This window comes from Dermacentor albipictus, chromosome 1 (genome assembly GCF_038994185.2).
Source record: "Dermacentor albipictus isolate Rhodes 1998 colony chromosome 1, USDA_Dalb.pri_finalv2, whole genome shotgun sequence".
Lineage (NCBI taxonomy): Eukaryota > Metazoa > Arthropoda > Arachnida > Ixodida > Ixodidae > Dermacentor > Dermacentor albipictus.
This window is the reverse complement of record NC_091821.1, coordinates 369,814,598-369,829,614: the sequence shown is the minus strand read 5'-3', so window position 1 is coordinate 369,829,614 and position 15,017 is coordinate 369,814,598. Positions and strand designations below refer to the sequence as shown.

Genomic DNA, 15,017 nt, shown 5'->3' with positions numbered 1-15,017 from the left:
TTAACATATTGGTTAGGTCTATACCTCTGTGCACAATTTTAATGAATAGAATGTACGTTTTTTTTCGAGGTCCAAATGAAGGAATTGAACGTTGAACTACAACACTTGATGCCAGTGTATAAGTGATGGCTAAGATGGCAGAATTATAAGGCGCACATAGATTGTTCCAAGCTGACTGAAAAACTTTGTCTTCGTTATCAAATTTTCGAGGAAACGCATACTGTTTCACTTCGGTGAGGAGTTATGAACTTGAAACGCTGCGCACTAACATGCTGTGGAATAACGCTCGAACGTCTTGGCAACACATATAAAGTGAGGAACGCACCATATTTAAGCGATTTTTCCGGCTCTGAACTCGCTCGCTCCAACAGCAACAGTGTGTATGCTACAATGCTGGCCAGCATTGAAGACGTACTACGTTGACAGCTAAGAAGACACATCTAGAGGTCGTGGAATAGACCGCGTATGGAGCACATCTATGCAACTTGGCACCAAATATAGCCCTATGAACCAAAGGTGGAAAAGCACAGGTTATCACTATTTTCTAACTTTTTTCTTGCGTGAACCTACGAAAAGGACAACGTAGATTACATGAAGCGCCTAAAAAAGCCAGGCTACATTTTCTTGTGCGCAGACGACCTTCCCATCGAGTTCCAAGCATTCTGCTCAGCTGACGTCTTGTATGGATTGCAATATATCCTGAATTGTCCTTTTACCTCGATATTGTCTTCACGAAGCTGCCTACTTTGTCGGTTTCGCCGTAATCAGAAGGAGACGGCCGCTGTCCCCTTAGCTCTCTATTTAGCCGTATGCCGCGACTGTTCGAGCACAGCCAGGTTCTCACAGTGGGCACCACGGTCTTCTGTAAAATATTTTTTTTTGCAATACGGGCACGTTGTCCTTACACGCTACAGCATTTCTCTCTGTAGCCTCGGAAATACATGTACAGGGCTGAGCGATTCAAACACGAAAATCAGACCACATGGCGGCCAGTGCTTCGAACGCGAAAGGTTTAAGGACCCCGTGTCGCAGAAAATCCGATGTCGGCGTCCGGCCGGGTTCGAAAATATTTCCGAACCACCCATACCGAGGCTCTCCATATGGCACAAGAAAGCTACTGAACTAATTGAGTTTCTCAAGCTAAAATAGCGAAAAAAACGTAAAGCATGACTTACACACAATCTACAGATCTGACAGTGTCGGATTGTAATTTGACTATACGAGAAAACACACATCTGTTACACAAAAACTCAAAGGAACTCCCTTTTATTGTTTCTACTATACATAGACCGGCCACGGCGCCTGTCGTTTGCGCGCGCCTGCGCGTAAGTATTTCAGGAGGGAGCGGTGCGCCCGGTTCTTTGTATTAACTACAGATGGCGCTCAACTCCGCTTCATCGCGGCCCACGCAGGAGGCTGTGTTTCTACCAGGAAGCCTGCCTTCTTGAATAGCGTTCGCGACCAGCGTTTTCCGGTAAACATTATGGTTACGTACGCTCCAGTTGTCGGGAAGCGTGAGAAGCAGTCAGGGATCTTTGAGTGTTATCGCGTTCCACTTTTAAAAGCGAAGCTTAAGCATGCTCCATGTTTCTTTTGCGCCCCCAGTGAGCGCTGGGTAACCACCGGGAGGCCATATGCAGTCACAATGCTGGACAAACACCTGCACTTAGGTTTAGGTGCACGTCAAAGAACTCCAAGTGGACCAAATTTCCGGAGTCCCCACTACGGCGTGCCTCACAACCAGATTGCAAACCTCATATACATATTTTTTTAAATCCTGGGCAAAGGCCCTCGCATTCACCGTGCACCACATTGCATCAGCTCGGTGTTCCCAGCGCCCGTGGGCGCCCTAAGTAGCGCCGGCATCCACGCTCTCCGATGAACGAGTCTGAATCGCTGACGCGCCCAGTCTACGTGGCACACGCAACCAGGCACTGTCGCACCCGTATTATGGCGAACCGCGGATGTTGCGCGGTAGTTCGGTGGTTAGCGCGCCCAACTGCATATACTGCCGCAGGGGCACAACTTTCGATTCCTATGTGGCGAAAATGGTGGGAAAGGTTTTCTATTTATTTACCACTTGGTAAGGGCAAAGCTGAAGATGAGGGGGTGGCTGAAGCTCAAAGGCGTAAAGGAAGGAACGGACGCCGCGGAACTAGCAAACGCTCTTTCGTTTGCCGATAAAAAAATTATCGTGATCAGCTAGGTTCAAATTAACGACGCAGCTGTGGTACGAGCTCCATACCACTACTGCACTGCCGCACCGCACTTCTCGAAAAGCGGTTGCGTCATAACCTCACGTTCTTAGTTTTAATGGTAGAATAAAAATATGAAACTCCTTTCCCTATTAGAAGTAAAGCTAAAAAGTGCGCTTGAATGGGTAAATATGTCGAATGCTGACATCACTTGTTCTCTCTTTTTCTTTCTTTCTCTTTTCTTTAATTTAATATACTGCATTCAAGAACATGATTGGGGGGTGTACTATACCACATCTGCATCCTCACGTTGCGCTTTGCGAAAAGAAAGCCTGTATAATAGTTAGCACAAGCTGTGTTTATATCTCGTTCGACGCAGCGATCTTCTGCATTTCGTTTCTGTATGCTTCAATGAAGGCAAAGTATAGCAGAGCGCACGTCTTTCCTTTTTCCTGGAATAGGGCAGTCCGGTGCGGCCGACGATTTCGGCAGGCTACAGACGCCGCACTTCTCGCCGACTGCGGGGAAACCGAAAATGGCGGCCGCCATAGAGTATGACGCAGTTGTCCTCTCCCTAAGGGGATAGCGCGCTAATCGAGACAACCTAGCACTCGCGGTATACGAGTGCCAACAATCGGAATGTGGGGAAGATGATTATTCTATAATCTCCGAGATTTATGGCCCCACGCCCTAAGGCGCCGCGAAGCTCACCTTCATCTTCCCACGTACCTGAAATGTACGCAGAGAGTATTCCTCCGATGAAACCGAAGTCCCGTGGCAAAGAGATGGGGTGATCGCAATACCTGCCGTCGGTTTTGTTGTCGAAGAGTACGTTTGTGGAGCGGCTGTTTAGGGCTGCTGCATCTGATGCACCAGAAAACTACCAAGTTTGACCATGTTGTCGATTACTCGAACTGCCACCTGGTGAACAATTTCGCCTGCTTGCAGTGGAAGAAAGTGACAACAGGTGATGGCAGCAGGTTGTGGCGTCCAAGAGAAAGCCAGTCGTGAACACTGCTTCTCTCGATCGTTCGGTCAATAATATGACCGTGGTTGGTAAGTTAAGCCAAGGGGTGCATGATGGTTGTGCTGCTTAGAGTACGCAATGGACTCGACGCTGAAGGAGTAAGCGTGATTTTTTTAAATCTTTCACCACAAATCTGCGAATGCGTTAATACTTTTTACAAGTTAGCTGCAGCTCTGCAGGGACCAAGCGCTACGCTTAATCTTTGCACACCTGCGGGAGAGAAAGAATCGCATGTAGAGCAGTTTGAAAAAATGGGCTGACACAGCATCGAGTGAAAGGCACAGCGCCTTCATTATATATATATATATATATATATATATATATATATATATATATATATATATATATATATATATATATATATATATATATATATATATAAGCACAAAAATTGTCTTACGATATTGACGCATTCCGAATTCGTCGGCTGCCGAACTTTGAATGTGATAATGGGAAATTATTGTTATATGTTCTTAAAATAAGCAAAAATATTAATAAGCACCGTTGCACCGTCTGCGTGCAAGAACCGATCTTCTCCAAATATCTAGCGAAGCAAATGCGTTCAGACCGTATATTAGTGGGTGGATTGCGACATCAGTCATTTCTTTCTCCTGTCGTGCTGGAATATAAATCTGGCTTTCATTTTTAAGGGCGAGTTTGTCGCACTGTAGCAGAAGTTATGGACGCCCGCAAGTAGCAAATGAGTTTTCCAAGTCACCTTAAAAATTAATTCATGTCGTTTTGAATATTTTTTTCCGCGATTAGCTTTCATTTATTGCCCCATATCAACAATCATGGCAAACAATCATATCTACAAACCGACACCGTTCAGTTAAAGAAAGTAGCTCAAGCCGTAACTAAAATATCGTAAACCAGTTTATTCTTAGTTATATGTCTACTGTTCATTTTAGTGTGCATTACAATTCTATATATGTCACGCTTACGAAGTTTTGGCATGTGCAGGTGTTTATATGCCACGAAAGCACGCGGAATGACGAGGTGGAAAACCATTGGCACAGGTTCAAGAAAAACTAGTCTTCAAGTGTGGTACGTCCATCGGCCTCTGTTGCCGTATCATTGTACGAACTGGTAGACGTATCGGCATAGTTCAGGTCGCTTGTGAGCAGAGAATGCTCATCGTCCGCAGGTGAAGTAGAGTTGCTGTGGCCATCATATAGGTGCACAGGAGGCGCAGTGTTACTGGCATTGTGCTGCCCGTCCGTCGACTTAACGGCAGCGTAACGCAGGAAGGGCAAGTCTAAGCTCACCAGGACCAACATTGTCGTGCACAGGACGGCGAGCGTCACCAGCGTCAGGAACGCCACTTGCGCCCAAGGAGGGTGAGGACCCTCGGTGAAGTCGTCGTTGACACTGCGCAGCTGGTATCTGGAGGTCTGCGCTGCCTCGATGCAGCCCGTCTCCAGTCCCGGAAGTCGGATGTCTCTGAGAGACTCCTGGCGGCGACCGGGGCCTGCGGTGGGCGTCACGCTGGGCTTCTTCCTGGCGAGACGCGAGAACGCCCATGACGGAATCATCCTTGAGGCTGTTTGTAATCTTCTTCTCTATCTTCTATACGCTGTACACTGTCAGAGTTGTAAGGCTGCCAGATTTCCAGATGAACAGACGCAATCAAATTGTTTCTGAATCAGATAATAAGCAATGAACTGAAACTAGAGATTACAAATATATTTTTTTTAATTTACAGTGCAATGCAGTGCAATTGCTGGTATCGTAACGTAATAGGTAACGCTATGCATCTTTTGAAGGAACTAGAGACCAGTAGTGGCAGAGGGACAGAAGGAGAAGCAGGGGATTCGCTCGCCGAGAGCAGGGCTAAATCGAGCGCGCAAGTGAAATGAGCAAGTAAAAATAAATATCGTGTATACATATTCTCGCCACTGTTCAAACCTGCCACCTACCCGCTCGGCAACCTTCCCCTCAGTCGAGTTCAAGAGTTCACTCTCAAATTACAATCGCCCCATTTCTTCGCAACCAGCAGCAGAGAGACGAAGGTCCTATACGTGTGGTATGAAACAACACCGTCTCACCGTCCATTATCTTGGCCAATACTGCCACATGCCTCTCAGTTTCTGCGACAGGTTATATATAAAGGGGCATTTACCCAGCTACGTCAGCAAGGTAGGTTATACAAAGATAGTAAAGCGCTGTCTATGAACTATTCTACGCTAAGAATCTTGACAAGAGTTCGGAAGCAGCTGATAAATAAGAAAATGAAATGTTGTGACGCCACGGTCCGACGAGGCAAGCTCCACTTTTCCTAGGAATGAAACCAGCTTTCTTTCGTTCTCTCGACGGGCCTTTCATCTGCTGCATTCACCCATATTTGAACTGAGTGACCAACAGAGATTTACGTCACGACTTCTGCTTCGTTTCATTTTCTTCCTACTTTTCCAGCTGTGCGGCGCATTTTCAAGGGTGTTTACAGCTAGGTGCTCTGCTTTTCACGGGAATTCCCGAGTTGTTCGCGATGTCGCTGGCCATTCATGCCCTCACTGCGTTGGCACGCCTCCGGCATCATTTCTTCTATCAAGGACATTGGCTCCTTTGAGGTAAAGGGCTTGAGCATTTTTTTAAAGTTTCAGTTCTATTCTTTTATGAAGAACATCTGTGTAATACTTTGCAGATTCTGTACGGGTGCGAAGTATGATGCTTTCAATCGGTCCAGTACATCCGCGGCAGCAACACCAACAAGACGACAAAAAATAATAGTAACTATATTGTCGTATAAATTGCTGCGCATCTAGCAGGCGGCGACTACTCGGACTAGAGCCGTGAAGAATTTTCTTCTTTTAGCATGCACTTGGTGAATTGCACTTCTTTGCGGGAATTTCTTGTCGGCTACTACACGCTCAAACTAAGTGCCACCTAGCACGGCAAATCAGTCTGCGCATGCCTATGCATTGCAGTCAAGCGCCTTTGCATCGGTATGCTTCGCTTGATGTCAACTGGTTCCTAAGGCTGTTTTAAAAGACAGCGCCCACTCCTTGCCCCTTTCAGTGCTTTTGCATGCCCACTGCGTACGAAAAAAATAGATCATATTTGTTTAAGGAAACACAGGTGAAACACACGCGGCCCCAGGAATACGAGTGTCGAGCTATGAGTTCCAGCTTGAAGTAGCACACACTGGGTGACATAGATTTGAATAAATAAATAAACTTATTTCATTTTTATATAGAATAAGACCACCCTCGTTCTCAAAGGCCGAATGCCATCCATATAGGTGATTTTAAATTTCTTGTACTGCTCATTATCGTTTACACATTCATTTTCTTTCCCCTTATTGTCTGTTTCTTCATTATATTTTCAATTTCGTCTCCCGTTTTTTTTTGCAACTATCCGAGTATCCACCTTGATCGCCGCAGTGGGTTCGTGCCATTTACTCTGGAACAAGAGCAGAGCGTCCATGCAGGTGCGCATTCCGCAAAAATGAAGGGCTATTTTCGCAGCAAGTCAGGTGCCTGGAATTCGGCCCAGTCAACTATTCCAGTCTTCGACGGTTTTCCCGGAGGTCCTCGCAACTACGGGTTTCGGTCCGGCTTCACCGTCGACATTGACGTTCGCCCCGACCTCCGCAGATGCTGTTGCTGTCCCTCATTGGGCTGGACGAATGCAGCCCACAGCCACGCTGAGGCCGCCGCCGCCACTACCGCCACGAGCAAGGATTGCTGCCCTGTGAGCTTCTCACCATCGTGAGCTGGGTTTGAACTTGTGCACCACTTCAGCGAGCAGAGTATTAGCTTGTCGCGGCACCGTTTTATGTCATTTTCCTTAAATGAGACAGTTTGTGTGGTAACATAAAATTGACAGTCTCGCCCGTATAGGAGAAGCGTTGAAAGTTACAGCAAAGTGTAGCGCGGCGTACAAGGCGTCTCGGAACGCTGGCGCGATGAGGAGCACCGTCAAGAACGGTGAATGAGACGGAACGAAAACCTCTGGCGTTTCTGGGTGCATGGTAAAGAAACCTCGGGTAGTGACTGCAGATCCGGATAATGAGACTGAAATAATCAGAAGAATAAGAATGGGCTGGGGTGCGTTTGGCAGGCATTCTCAGATCATGAACAGCAGGTTACCATTATCCCTCAAGAGAAAAGTCTATAACAGCTGTGTTTTACCAGTACTCGTGTACGGGGCAGAAACCTGGAGGGTTACGAAAAGGGTTCCATTTAAATTGAGGACGACGCAACGAGCTATGGAAAGAAGAATGATGGGTGTAAGGTTAAGGGATAAGAAAAGAGCAGATTGGGTTAGGGAACAAACGCGAGGTAATGACATCTTAGTTGAAATCAAGAAAAAGAAATGGGAATGGGCAGGACATGTAATGAGGAGGGAAGATAACCGATGGTCATTAAGGGTTACGGAATGGATTCCAAGGGAAGAGAAGCGTAGCAGGGGGCGGCAGAAAGTTAGGTGGACGGATGAGATTAAGAAGTTTGCAGGGACGACATGGCCACAATTGGTGCATGACCGGGGTAGTTGGAGAAGTATGGGAGAGGCCTTTGTCCTGCAGTGGGCGTAACCAGGCTGATGATGATGATGATGATGATGATGATGATGATGATGATGATGATGATGATGATGATGATGATTGTAAGGAAACCCAGGTGACCAAAGTTAATCCGGAGACCTCCACTACAACGTGCCTCCAAATCAGATCGCGAAGTTCTTGTCTAGTGTAAACTTAGTTTTATGCAGGTGCCACGTTTTATCCTTAATCTGGCCAAACGAAAAGCTTTTAGAGGCTCATAATCTCAAACTGAAGTGCACACGTTGATGTCTGCAGTTTACGACATCATTCTGATTTTCCACTAGTGCTCCGAATGACTGGCCGTTTTTGGAACGGCAGCTGTGCACGACTTCTCTAGTATTCGTAATTGACCATAACGCTTGCATACTGGTTGCCGCTTATATTACGAAATTTGTATAACATCCATAGACATTTAAGAATTTCATTCGCAACATGCGGCTTTTAACATATTTTAATCAAATACTGTCATTTTAAAATATTACATGATACGCAGTGGGATTCGTTTGCTGTAGTTGCCGTCATTGTGGTGCTTTAAAATGACGTTATATGATGACGATGAAGTTACCGTTACTAAAAGTAATTGGCGAACGTAGGATTTCATACAGGGGTATTCGAATATTGGTTTTAGAATGTGCGACGATAAGGTCATGGAGGTGACACGCGGAATCTACAACACTACCAAACGCTTACAACTACAACTTCACACATCAGTAGTATACCAGACCACCCGCTGGTGAAGGAACAGGCTAACCGTGAAACGGTAAATAAAGTGGAGAATAAACAGCCTAATCAGCTCACCTGTAATACTCTACGCCGGGCTACCAGCATATCCAAACAAAATACAGATTAAATTTCGGTGGAAGCACAGCTCAGGTGGAAGTACCCTTGAATTGGAACTCTACAGGACCCGGAATAATAGTTCAACAGCTGCATTCGAACTTAACACGTGCCTGTTTACAGGTACTTTAATGCGACAAGCACAAGCAAACACATTACTAACACCAACACGCGCACACCTGTTTTGCGGTAGTGAACTGCTGCCGAACGCAGCTAACGCGAAATAACCTCCGAACAATGGTCTTTTCGTAATATGTTTATCATCGGCACAACCTCCAGTACTATAGGCAATTCGCGATTGGTAAGCGCTTGCTGTGCTCGGGCCGTGTTTTTGGGAACAGAGTCTCTTCCCTCTTGAGTCATTAGTGCGATGAGAACAGGATAGCTGCGGTTCTGCGGGACGCAAATGGCACGTATTGCATGCCAAAGAACATCTTAAAATTTATGCGACACGCACACAAGGTAGGCATGAATGGGGGAAAATGGGACGCGCTCAGTGTCGATATAGACAGGACAATACCTAGACTTGGGAACGTGACCCTCACGCAAGTTTTTATGCAGTTTGATTTTTCCCAATGTCACTGTGTTATATAATTTGCTAAATTCTTAAATATGGTTCTTACTTTAGTGACTATGGCGTACCGCTGTTGAGCTCCATGGCTTGACCCGCCGTCGTTGCTTAGTGGCTTTGGTGTTGCGCTGCTAAGCACGAGGTCGCGGGATGAAACCTCGGCCACGGCGGCTGCACTTCGATAGGGGGGAAATGCAAGAACATCTGTGTACTTAGATTTAGCTGCCCGTTAATGAACCCAAGGTGGTCAAAATTAATCCGGAGTCCTCCACTACGGCATACATCTTAATCAGACCGTGTTTTGGCACGCAAAACTCCAAATTTCTTGAGCTCGAGGTCGTGCTTTCGATCTCGGCCACCGCGACCGCATTTTGATGGGGGTGAAATGCGAAACCGCTCGTGTGCTTAGATATAGGCGCAGATCAGTGAAGCGCAGGCGGTCAAACTTAATACGGAGCTCCCTACTACGACGTGCCTCATAGTTAGATCATGGTTGCAGCACGTAAAACGTCAGAATAAAATTTTATCGAATTTCATTGAAGAGCAAAGTGATCGATATTATGGTTCTACGATACATACACGTCTCCAAACATTGCTGCGAATGACAGTTCAATACACATACGCTAGTTGCCATACATCAGTCAACCAAATTCGGCAGAGACACTTAAGACTGCTTACGTGTGAGAATGCGAAAGCATTATAGTACCTTTGGTGAAATGTTTCTTTCCGCGCGTTCCTTGTGCGCGCAAGCTCTCGCCTCCATTCTAACCGCGCCTCGGTAAGGCCTAATCACAACCCGCCAACCATTTCAACGAACTCGCTTGCCCGCGAGGAGCTCATAACTCGAAGTACCGCTCAGCGGCATTCAAGTGGACATTAATGCTTTTTATTTGATACACTCAATTCATACACATGTCACGTGCCCCCACCTCCTACCCATTGGCGGCACCATCATGTGCAATGACGCACAGAATAGGCACACCTGTAGTCGACCTGAACCGTGGATAGAGTCACCATGGCGTCGGGAAAGCGTGTTCGTCTCGCACCCCGGAGGTCCGGGATCCGGTTCCTCCTTGACGAAAATTTACAATATTTTCTTTTCAAAGCCGTTGATTTATTTTCTTTGCAAGAAGCTTCCTGGGAAATTTGACCTCAATCCAAGCATTTGTCGGCGTGCTGTTTTACTGTTTGCGCAGTCAGCCGTTTTTGATACCATCCTTCGGTCACGTCGCCGACTAGGATGAATTTTCACGTAACGGGGCACATAATGCCTTCGCATTAAAAAACGTTTGAAGTTTCCCCCAACTCTCTACGAAAACAATACTACGCCCCAGCCTTTCTTTCTTCGCGAGCCGTTCAGATTGAAGTCTAGTAGAAACTGTGCGGGAGCAGCAGGCTTACTAGCTGTGAGCGCAGCAGCGTGCAAATTCTCTACGCTATTACTGTATCGAAACTTAAGGAGCGCAGCAAAAGACTGTATACAAACGAAGAAAGGCACACACAATACAAGCGCAGCACAAAGCGCTTGTGTTGCGTGCACCTTTCTTCGTCTATCGCATTTTGCTGCGCTGCAAGTTTCGATACAGTAGTGCAATACCAACTATCCCCCCTATCCATCCTATTGCGCTCTTCTCTACGTTATGTCCTGCAGTGCTCTACGGAAACAATGGGTCGCAGCAGCCACAGCCATCAACTTCGACAGAAGCACTGCTCAAAAAGCGCACTCTCGGCGACGAAGCCATTGGTGGCCTGACCATCGCATTCATCACTCTGGGTTTGTGCGCCTTTCTCTGGCTTGTGACTGCAGCCACGTTGAGCAGCCAAGCCACAGGGTTGGGCTCGCAATCAGGCGGCGTCCAGGGAGAAGCCGTGCTCCACTTAGAGAACAGCGCGGCGCCCATGCCATCAATCAGGATCGGCGTTGAACCTGGAAGCTCCGATGTGATTTTGCCAAAGACAAAAGATTCGAGTCTAACGGAGACTTCGGCTACATCTAAATACGACGAGGTCTCGGGTGAGGCAGAACAAGACATCGACGCCGGCCCGACTCGCCAGGCAGACTCTGTCGTCCAGGGCGAACCTTCCGAAGGCGTTTCGACATTGAAGACCACTGGATGGAGCATAAAGCGTGCCAGGCGAGTCGAGTCCAACACGAGAGGCTCGGGTAAACCTAAGAGGCGGCACAAGCTTTACCCGAGGCCCCATGTAAGTGGTGGACTTAGAAGCATCCTACACGTAAAAAAACAGAAAGAAAAACCTTCCTTGTCAAGTGCACCAGTTTGCACGTAACGTGCTCCGATAAGTGAGGCATATATAGGCTCTTTGTAAAGAAAGTCGCTGTTTCTACCGAAAGCCGAAGCATCGATTGCGATAGCAAATTAGTAGAGCTCTATACGAAGGAAGGGTAGTAGTTTAAGCGGCAGTACAAACTCGTAAGAACTCGCTTACTAAGTTAACAAGCATGGTGCCACGCGCGCACAGGCAAACATAAAAAAAACACATCACAGTTGATGAGCGCGGACACTCGCTGTCAAAACGCTGGCGTGTGGAAGAGTGGAAGCAGCACCGAACGAATTGACGTTCGTGCTGCCTCTCGCTTCAACACAAACTAAGCGGTGAGAGCACAGTGCACACGAAGCTATGGCCCTCTCGGGTATGGACATGATTTAGCACTTAGCAAGAGGAACACAAATGGTCCATAAGGTTAAATAATTCATTTTCGCGTACAAGCCTAATAATATAAACGCTTGACTACCCTGCCCGCCAGTTGCCACAATTTGTGGCGCGACAAAGACTGTACCGTATCATAAGAAGCCAACAAACACTGGCACCAAGGACAACATGGGGGAAATTACTTGTGCTTAATAAATGAAATAAAGAAACGATAAATGAATGGATATGAAAGTGGATTAAAAAGCAACTTGCCGCCGGAGGGGAACGATCCCACAACCTTCGCATCAAACCTTCTTCTATGTTGTCCTTGGTGTCAGTGTTTGTTGGCTTATTATGATATGCCCAATAAAAATCGGGCCCCTCGGTGAACCCCCTTTCTTCCCGTTTAAAGACTGTACCGGTAATTTAAAGGTGTCAGCTCGGCGTCTCTTCTGCTACGGCGCCGCCTTCCGCAGGTATCCCGAATGTCTGTCACTACATGTGACCTATATGCTATTCAGAAAGTGCAGTATACCAATGTAGCATTTCTTAGTGCTTTTGTTCTGCGTCTTCTTAACCTAAAGAACAAAAAGCGATGTGCTCCTTATACTAGCCGCTTCTAATGCAGCAGAAGGAGGTCAAGTTAAGCTTTTTAATGGGCAACTATGAGAATGTAGCAGCATTCTTTTATGTTGAACCCCAGCTGGGGGTGTTGCAAAATTAGCGCAAGCACACATTATAGCTAAATGGAAAAGAGCCAGTGTTGTAAAATTTTCGTCTGAGTTAAGCAGGTAAGGAAACTTGTAATTAGTGTAGAGATCTCCTTTCTCGCGGCGTGACTGACCGTCTTCGTGTATATTTCGACATTCCATCACTACATGAGGTCGCGGGTTCAAGTCCCGGCCACTGCGGCGGCATTTCGATGAGGGCGAAATGCAAGAAACGCTCGTCTACCGTGCACCGGGTGGTCAAAATTAATCCGCACTTCCCTGCATACTATACGGTGTGCCTCTTCACAAGGTGAATGTGTTGGCAGGTGAAACCCCAGGCCTTACCTTCTGTTAATTTTTACATCGCTCGATTGGCCAATCAAGTAATCAGCAGAAACGCACAATGACAGTGTATTTAAGGATGATAATATTGAACTCTTCTACTGCTTTGTGCGACTAGGTACCTCCAGCCCGAGCATTTTTATATTTTTCGTTAGAATCGCAGACTTGTTCTTCGTCGTTCGGATTACACTTCGACTCGCATATTCAGGGGTGCACCGAAACGCAGCCTGTGATGTCACATAAAATGTGTTTGTAGTCTATCATCATATTTTGTATAAGAGTTTTCGTGTGGGCTTGCGCATTTGCTTTGAGATCGCGCATGCGTCTGTGGGATATACAGAAGCGTGCTTCGACGAATTCGGTGCTTCACGTATACCATTGCCATTAGACTTAGCGCGATATCACCATAGCATAGTTAGAACAATGTTTCTGCGCTCCACTCACATGCCATTCGCCTGTCGATGATGCGCTTCGTCTTACTTATCGAGTCGCGCTTTGTTGCCGCTTTCCACAGATTCACCGCAGGAAAACCACTCGAGCTCCGGCTGGAGTTAACGACGCATCTCGAGCACCTGCTGACAAGCTAGCGGGATTTAATTTATTGGTGCCGGCAGAAGACCTTTACTCATGACTCCCATGGACTGTCTCGCCGTTTGTTTCGTAACACGTAATGTCTAGTTCATTATAAAAAACAAATTGAGTGAATTGCGGAATAGTTCAGTTATTACCTATTCTGGAAGCTTGAACGTTTATCCTATCTTTCCAGTGTAATACCAACAATTCCTCACGTTATTTGTTATTCTTTTCTGTGAAACACCTTGGGTAACTCCCTTAAATATAATGACGACGCACTACGATACTGCACGGACAGCGCAATGTCGTATTTTCGTTAACCTTACAAATGCCCCTGTTGCAATAAGGCGCTGATTTCGATTATGCTCAAACCAACATTAAGATGGTTCGAGTTTCTCACCGTTCCTGACTACCCTGTGTGCGTGTTGCATAAGCGTATGGCAAAGCCTGCTCCTATATTCCGGGTGCCTCAGTTAACTTGGACCAAGATTAATAATAAAAAAAGAAAAACAAGAGCTGTAGAAAAATCATACCGTTTGCATAGTAGCGGCAGTCGTGTGTACTAACGGCCAGTATTTTTTCATCACGAAGTATTAATTAATTGCTTTTAATTAACGGACTTTTTAATTATTGCTTGAATGCCAAACAGGTCAATTACAAAGTTGCAGGTCACCTTAAATGACCACACAAAAAACCAATAAAACCACACAAAACCACACAAATAACCACCCAAAGAACCACACAGTCTGTGACTGTTGTAACCACATAGTGACTGTTATAACCACACAGTGACAGTTGTGACTGTGTGGTTTATAAGATTCCTTTTTCATGGAAGCGTTTTTATATCGGTCAAACGGGGTGGTGCATCAATGACGACATGCACGAACACTCAAAACAAACTTCAAGAACGAGGTAGAGATAGTCAGTTATCACTGCATTACAATGAATGCAGCTGCAAGCCGTCTTTTAAGGATGTGGCCTATCTGTCAAAATACCGCGATGACCGCACAAGTCTGATTTTCGAAGCTTTCCACATTCATATTAGCGCCGAAGCATGTGTAAGCCTTCCCTCTATATCTCTCCTGCCGAAGGAGATTGCCTTCCTGTCGCATTAATTGCAATTTTCGCCCCTGCATATGCTGAATTCTGTTGATTCTGTGCTTTGAGATAGCGGCGGAGTATGCATATGCTAACTGAAAGAATAAAGACACTTGGTTGTTAGTCAGCGCTGTTGTCCGTGCCCCTCCCTTTGCCCTGTTGTCAGCGCTGTTTACTGCTAGTAATTCCTGTTGTCGCTGTGCGCCACTCCTAGAGCCAGGATAATTTTAGCCTTCTGATCATTCGTGAAGGGTATGACTGTCTTCTTGAAGAGCAGGTCAATGGTGTGGTACCATTGAGATCTCCCGTTATTATCTACGCACTGACTCGCCAAGCAAAAATGATTTACGTAATCGACAAAAGCATATGCCTGCCGTACGGATCGCCAAAACGCATTAGATTGACATAGCCTGCGTAGGCTTGTTTCTACTGCTAAACGGAAGAAAAGGAACATACGTTCCGGGCA

General features: G+C 46.3%; 1 long non-coding RNA gene across 1 annotated transcript; it reads left to right on the top strand.

Annotated features, from left to right (window-relative positions):
• The first annotated feature begins 6,612 nt into the window (after positions 1 to 6,612).
• On the top strand, positions 6,613 to 13,585 carry LOC135904129 (uncharacterized). Its single transcript, XR_010565021.1, has 3 exons — positions 6,613 to 6,932; positions 10,828 to 11,381; positions 13,395 to 13,585. It is a non-coding gene; the product is annotated as an uncharacterized lncRNA (long non-coding RNA).
• The last annotated feature ends 1,432 nt before the right edge of the window (positions 13,586 to 15,017 follow it).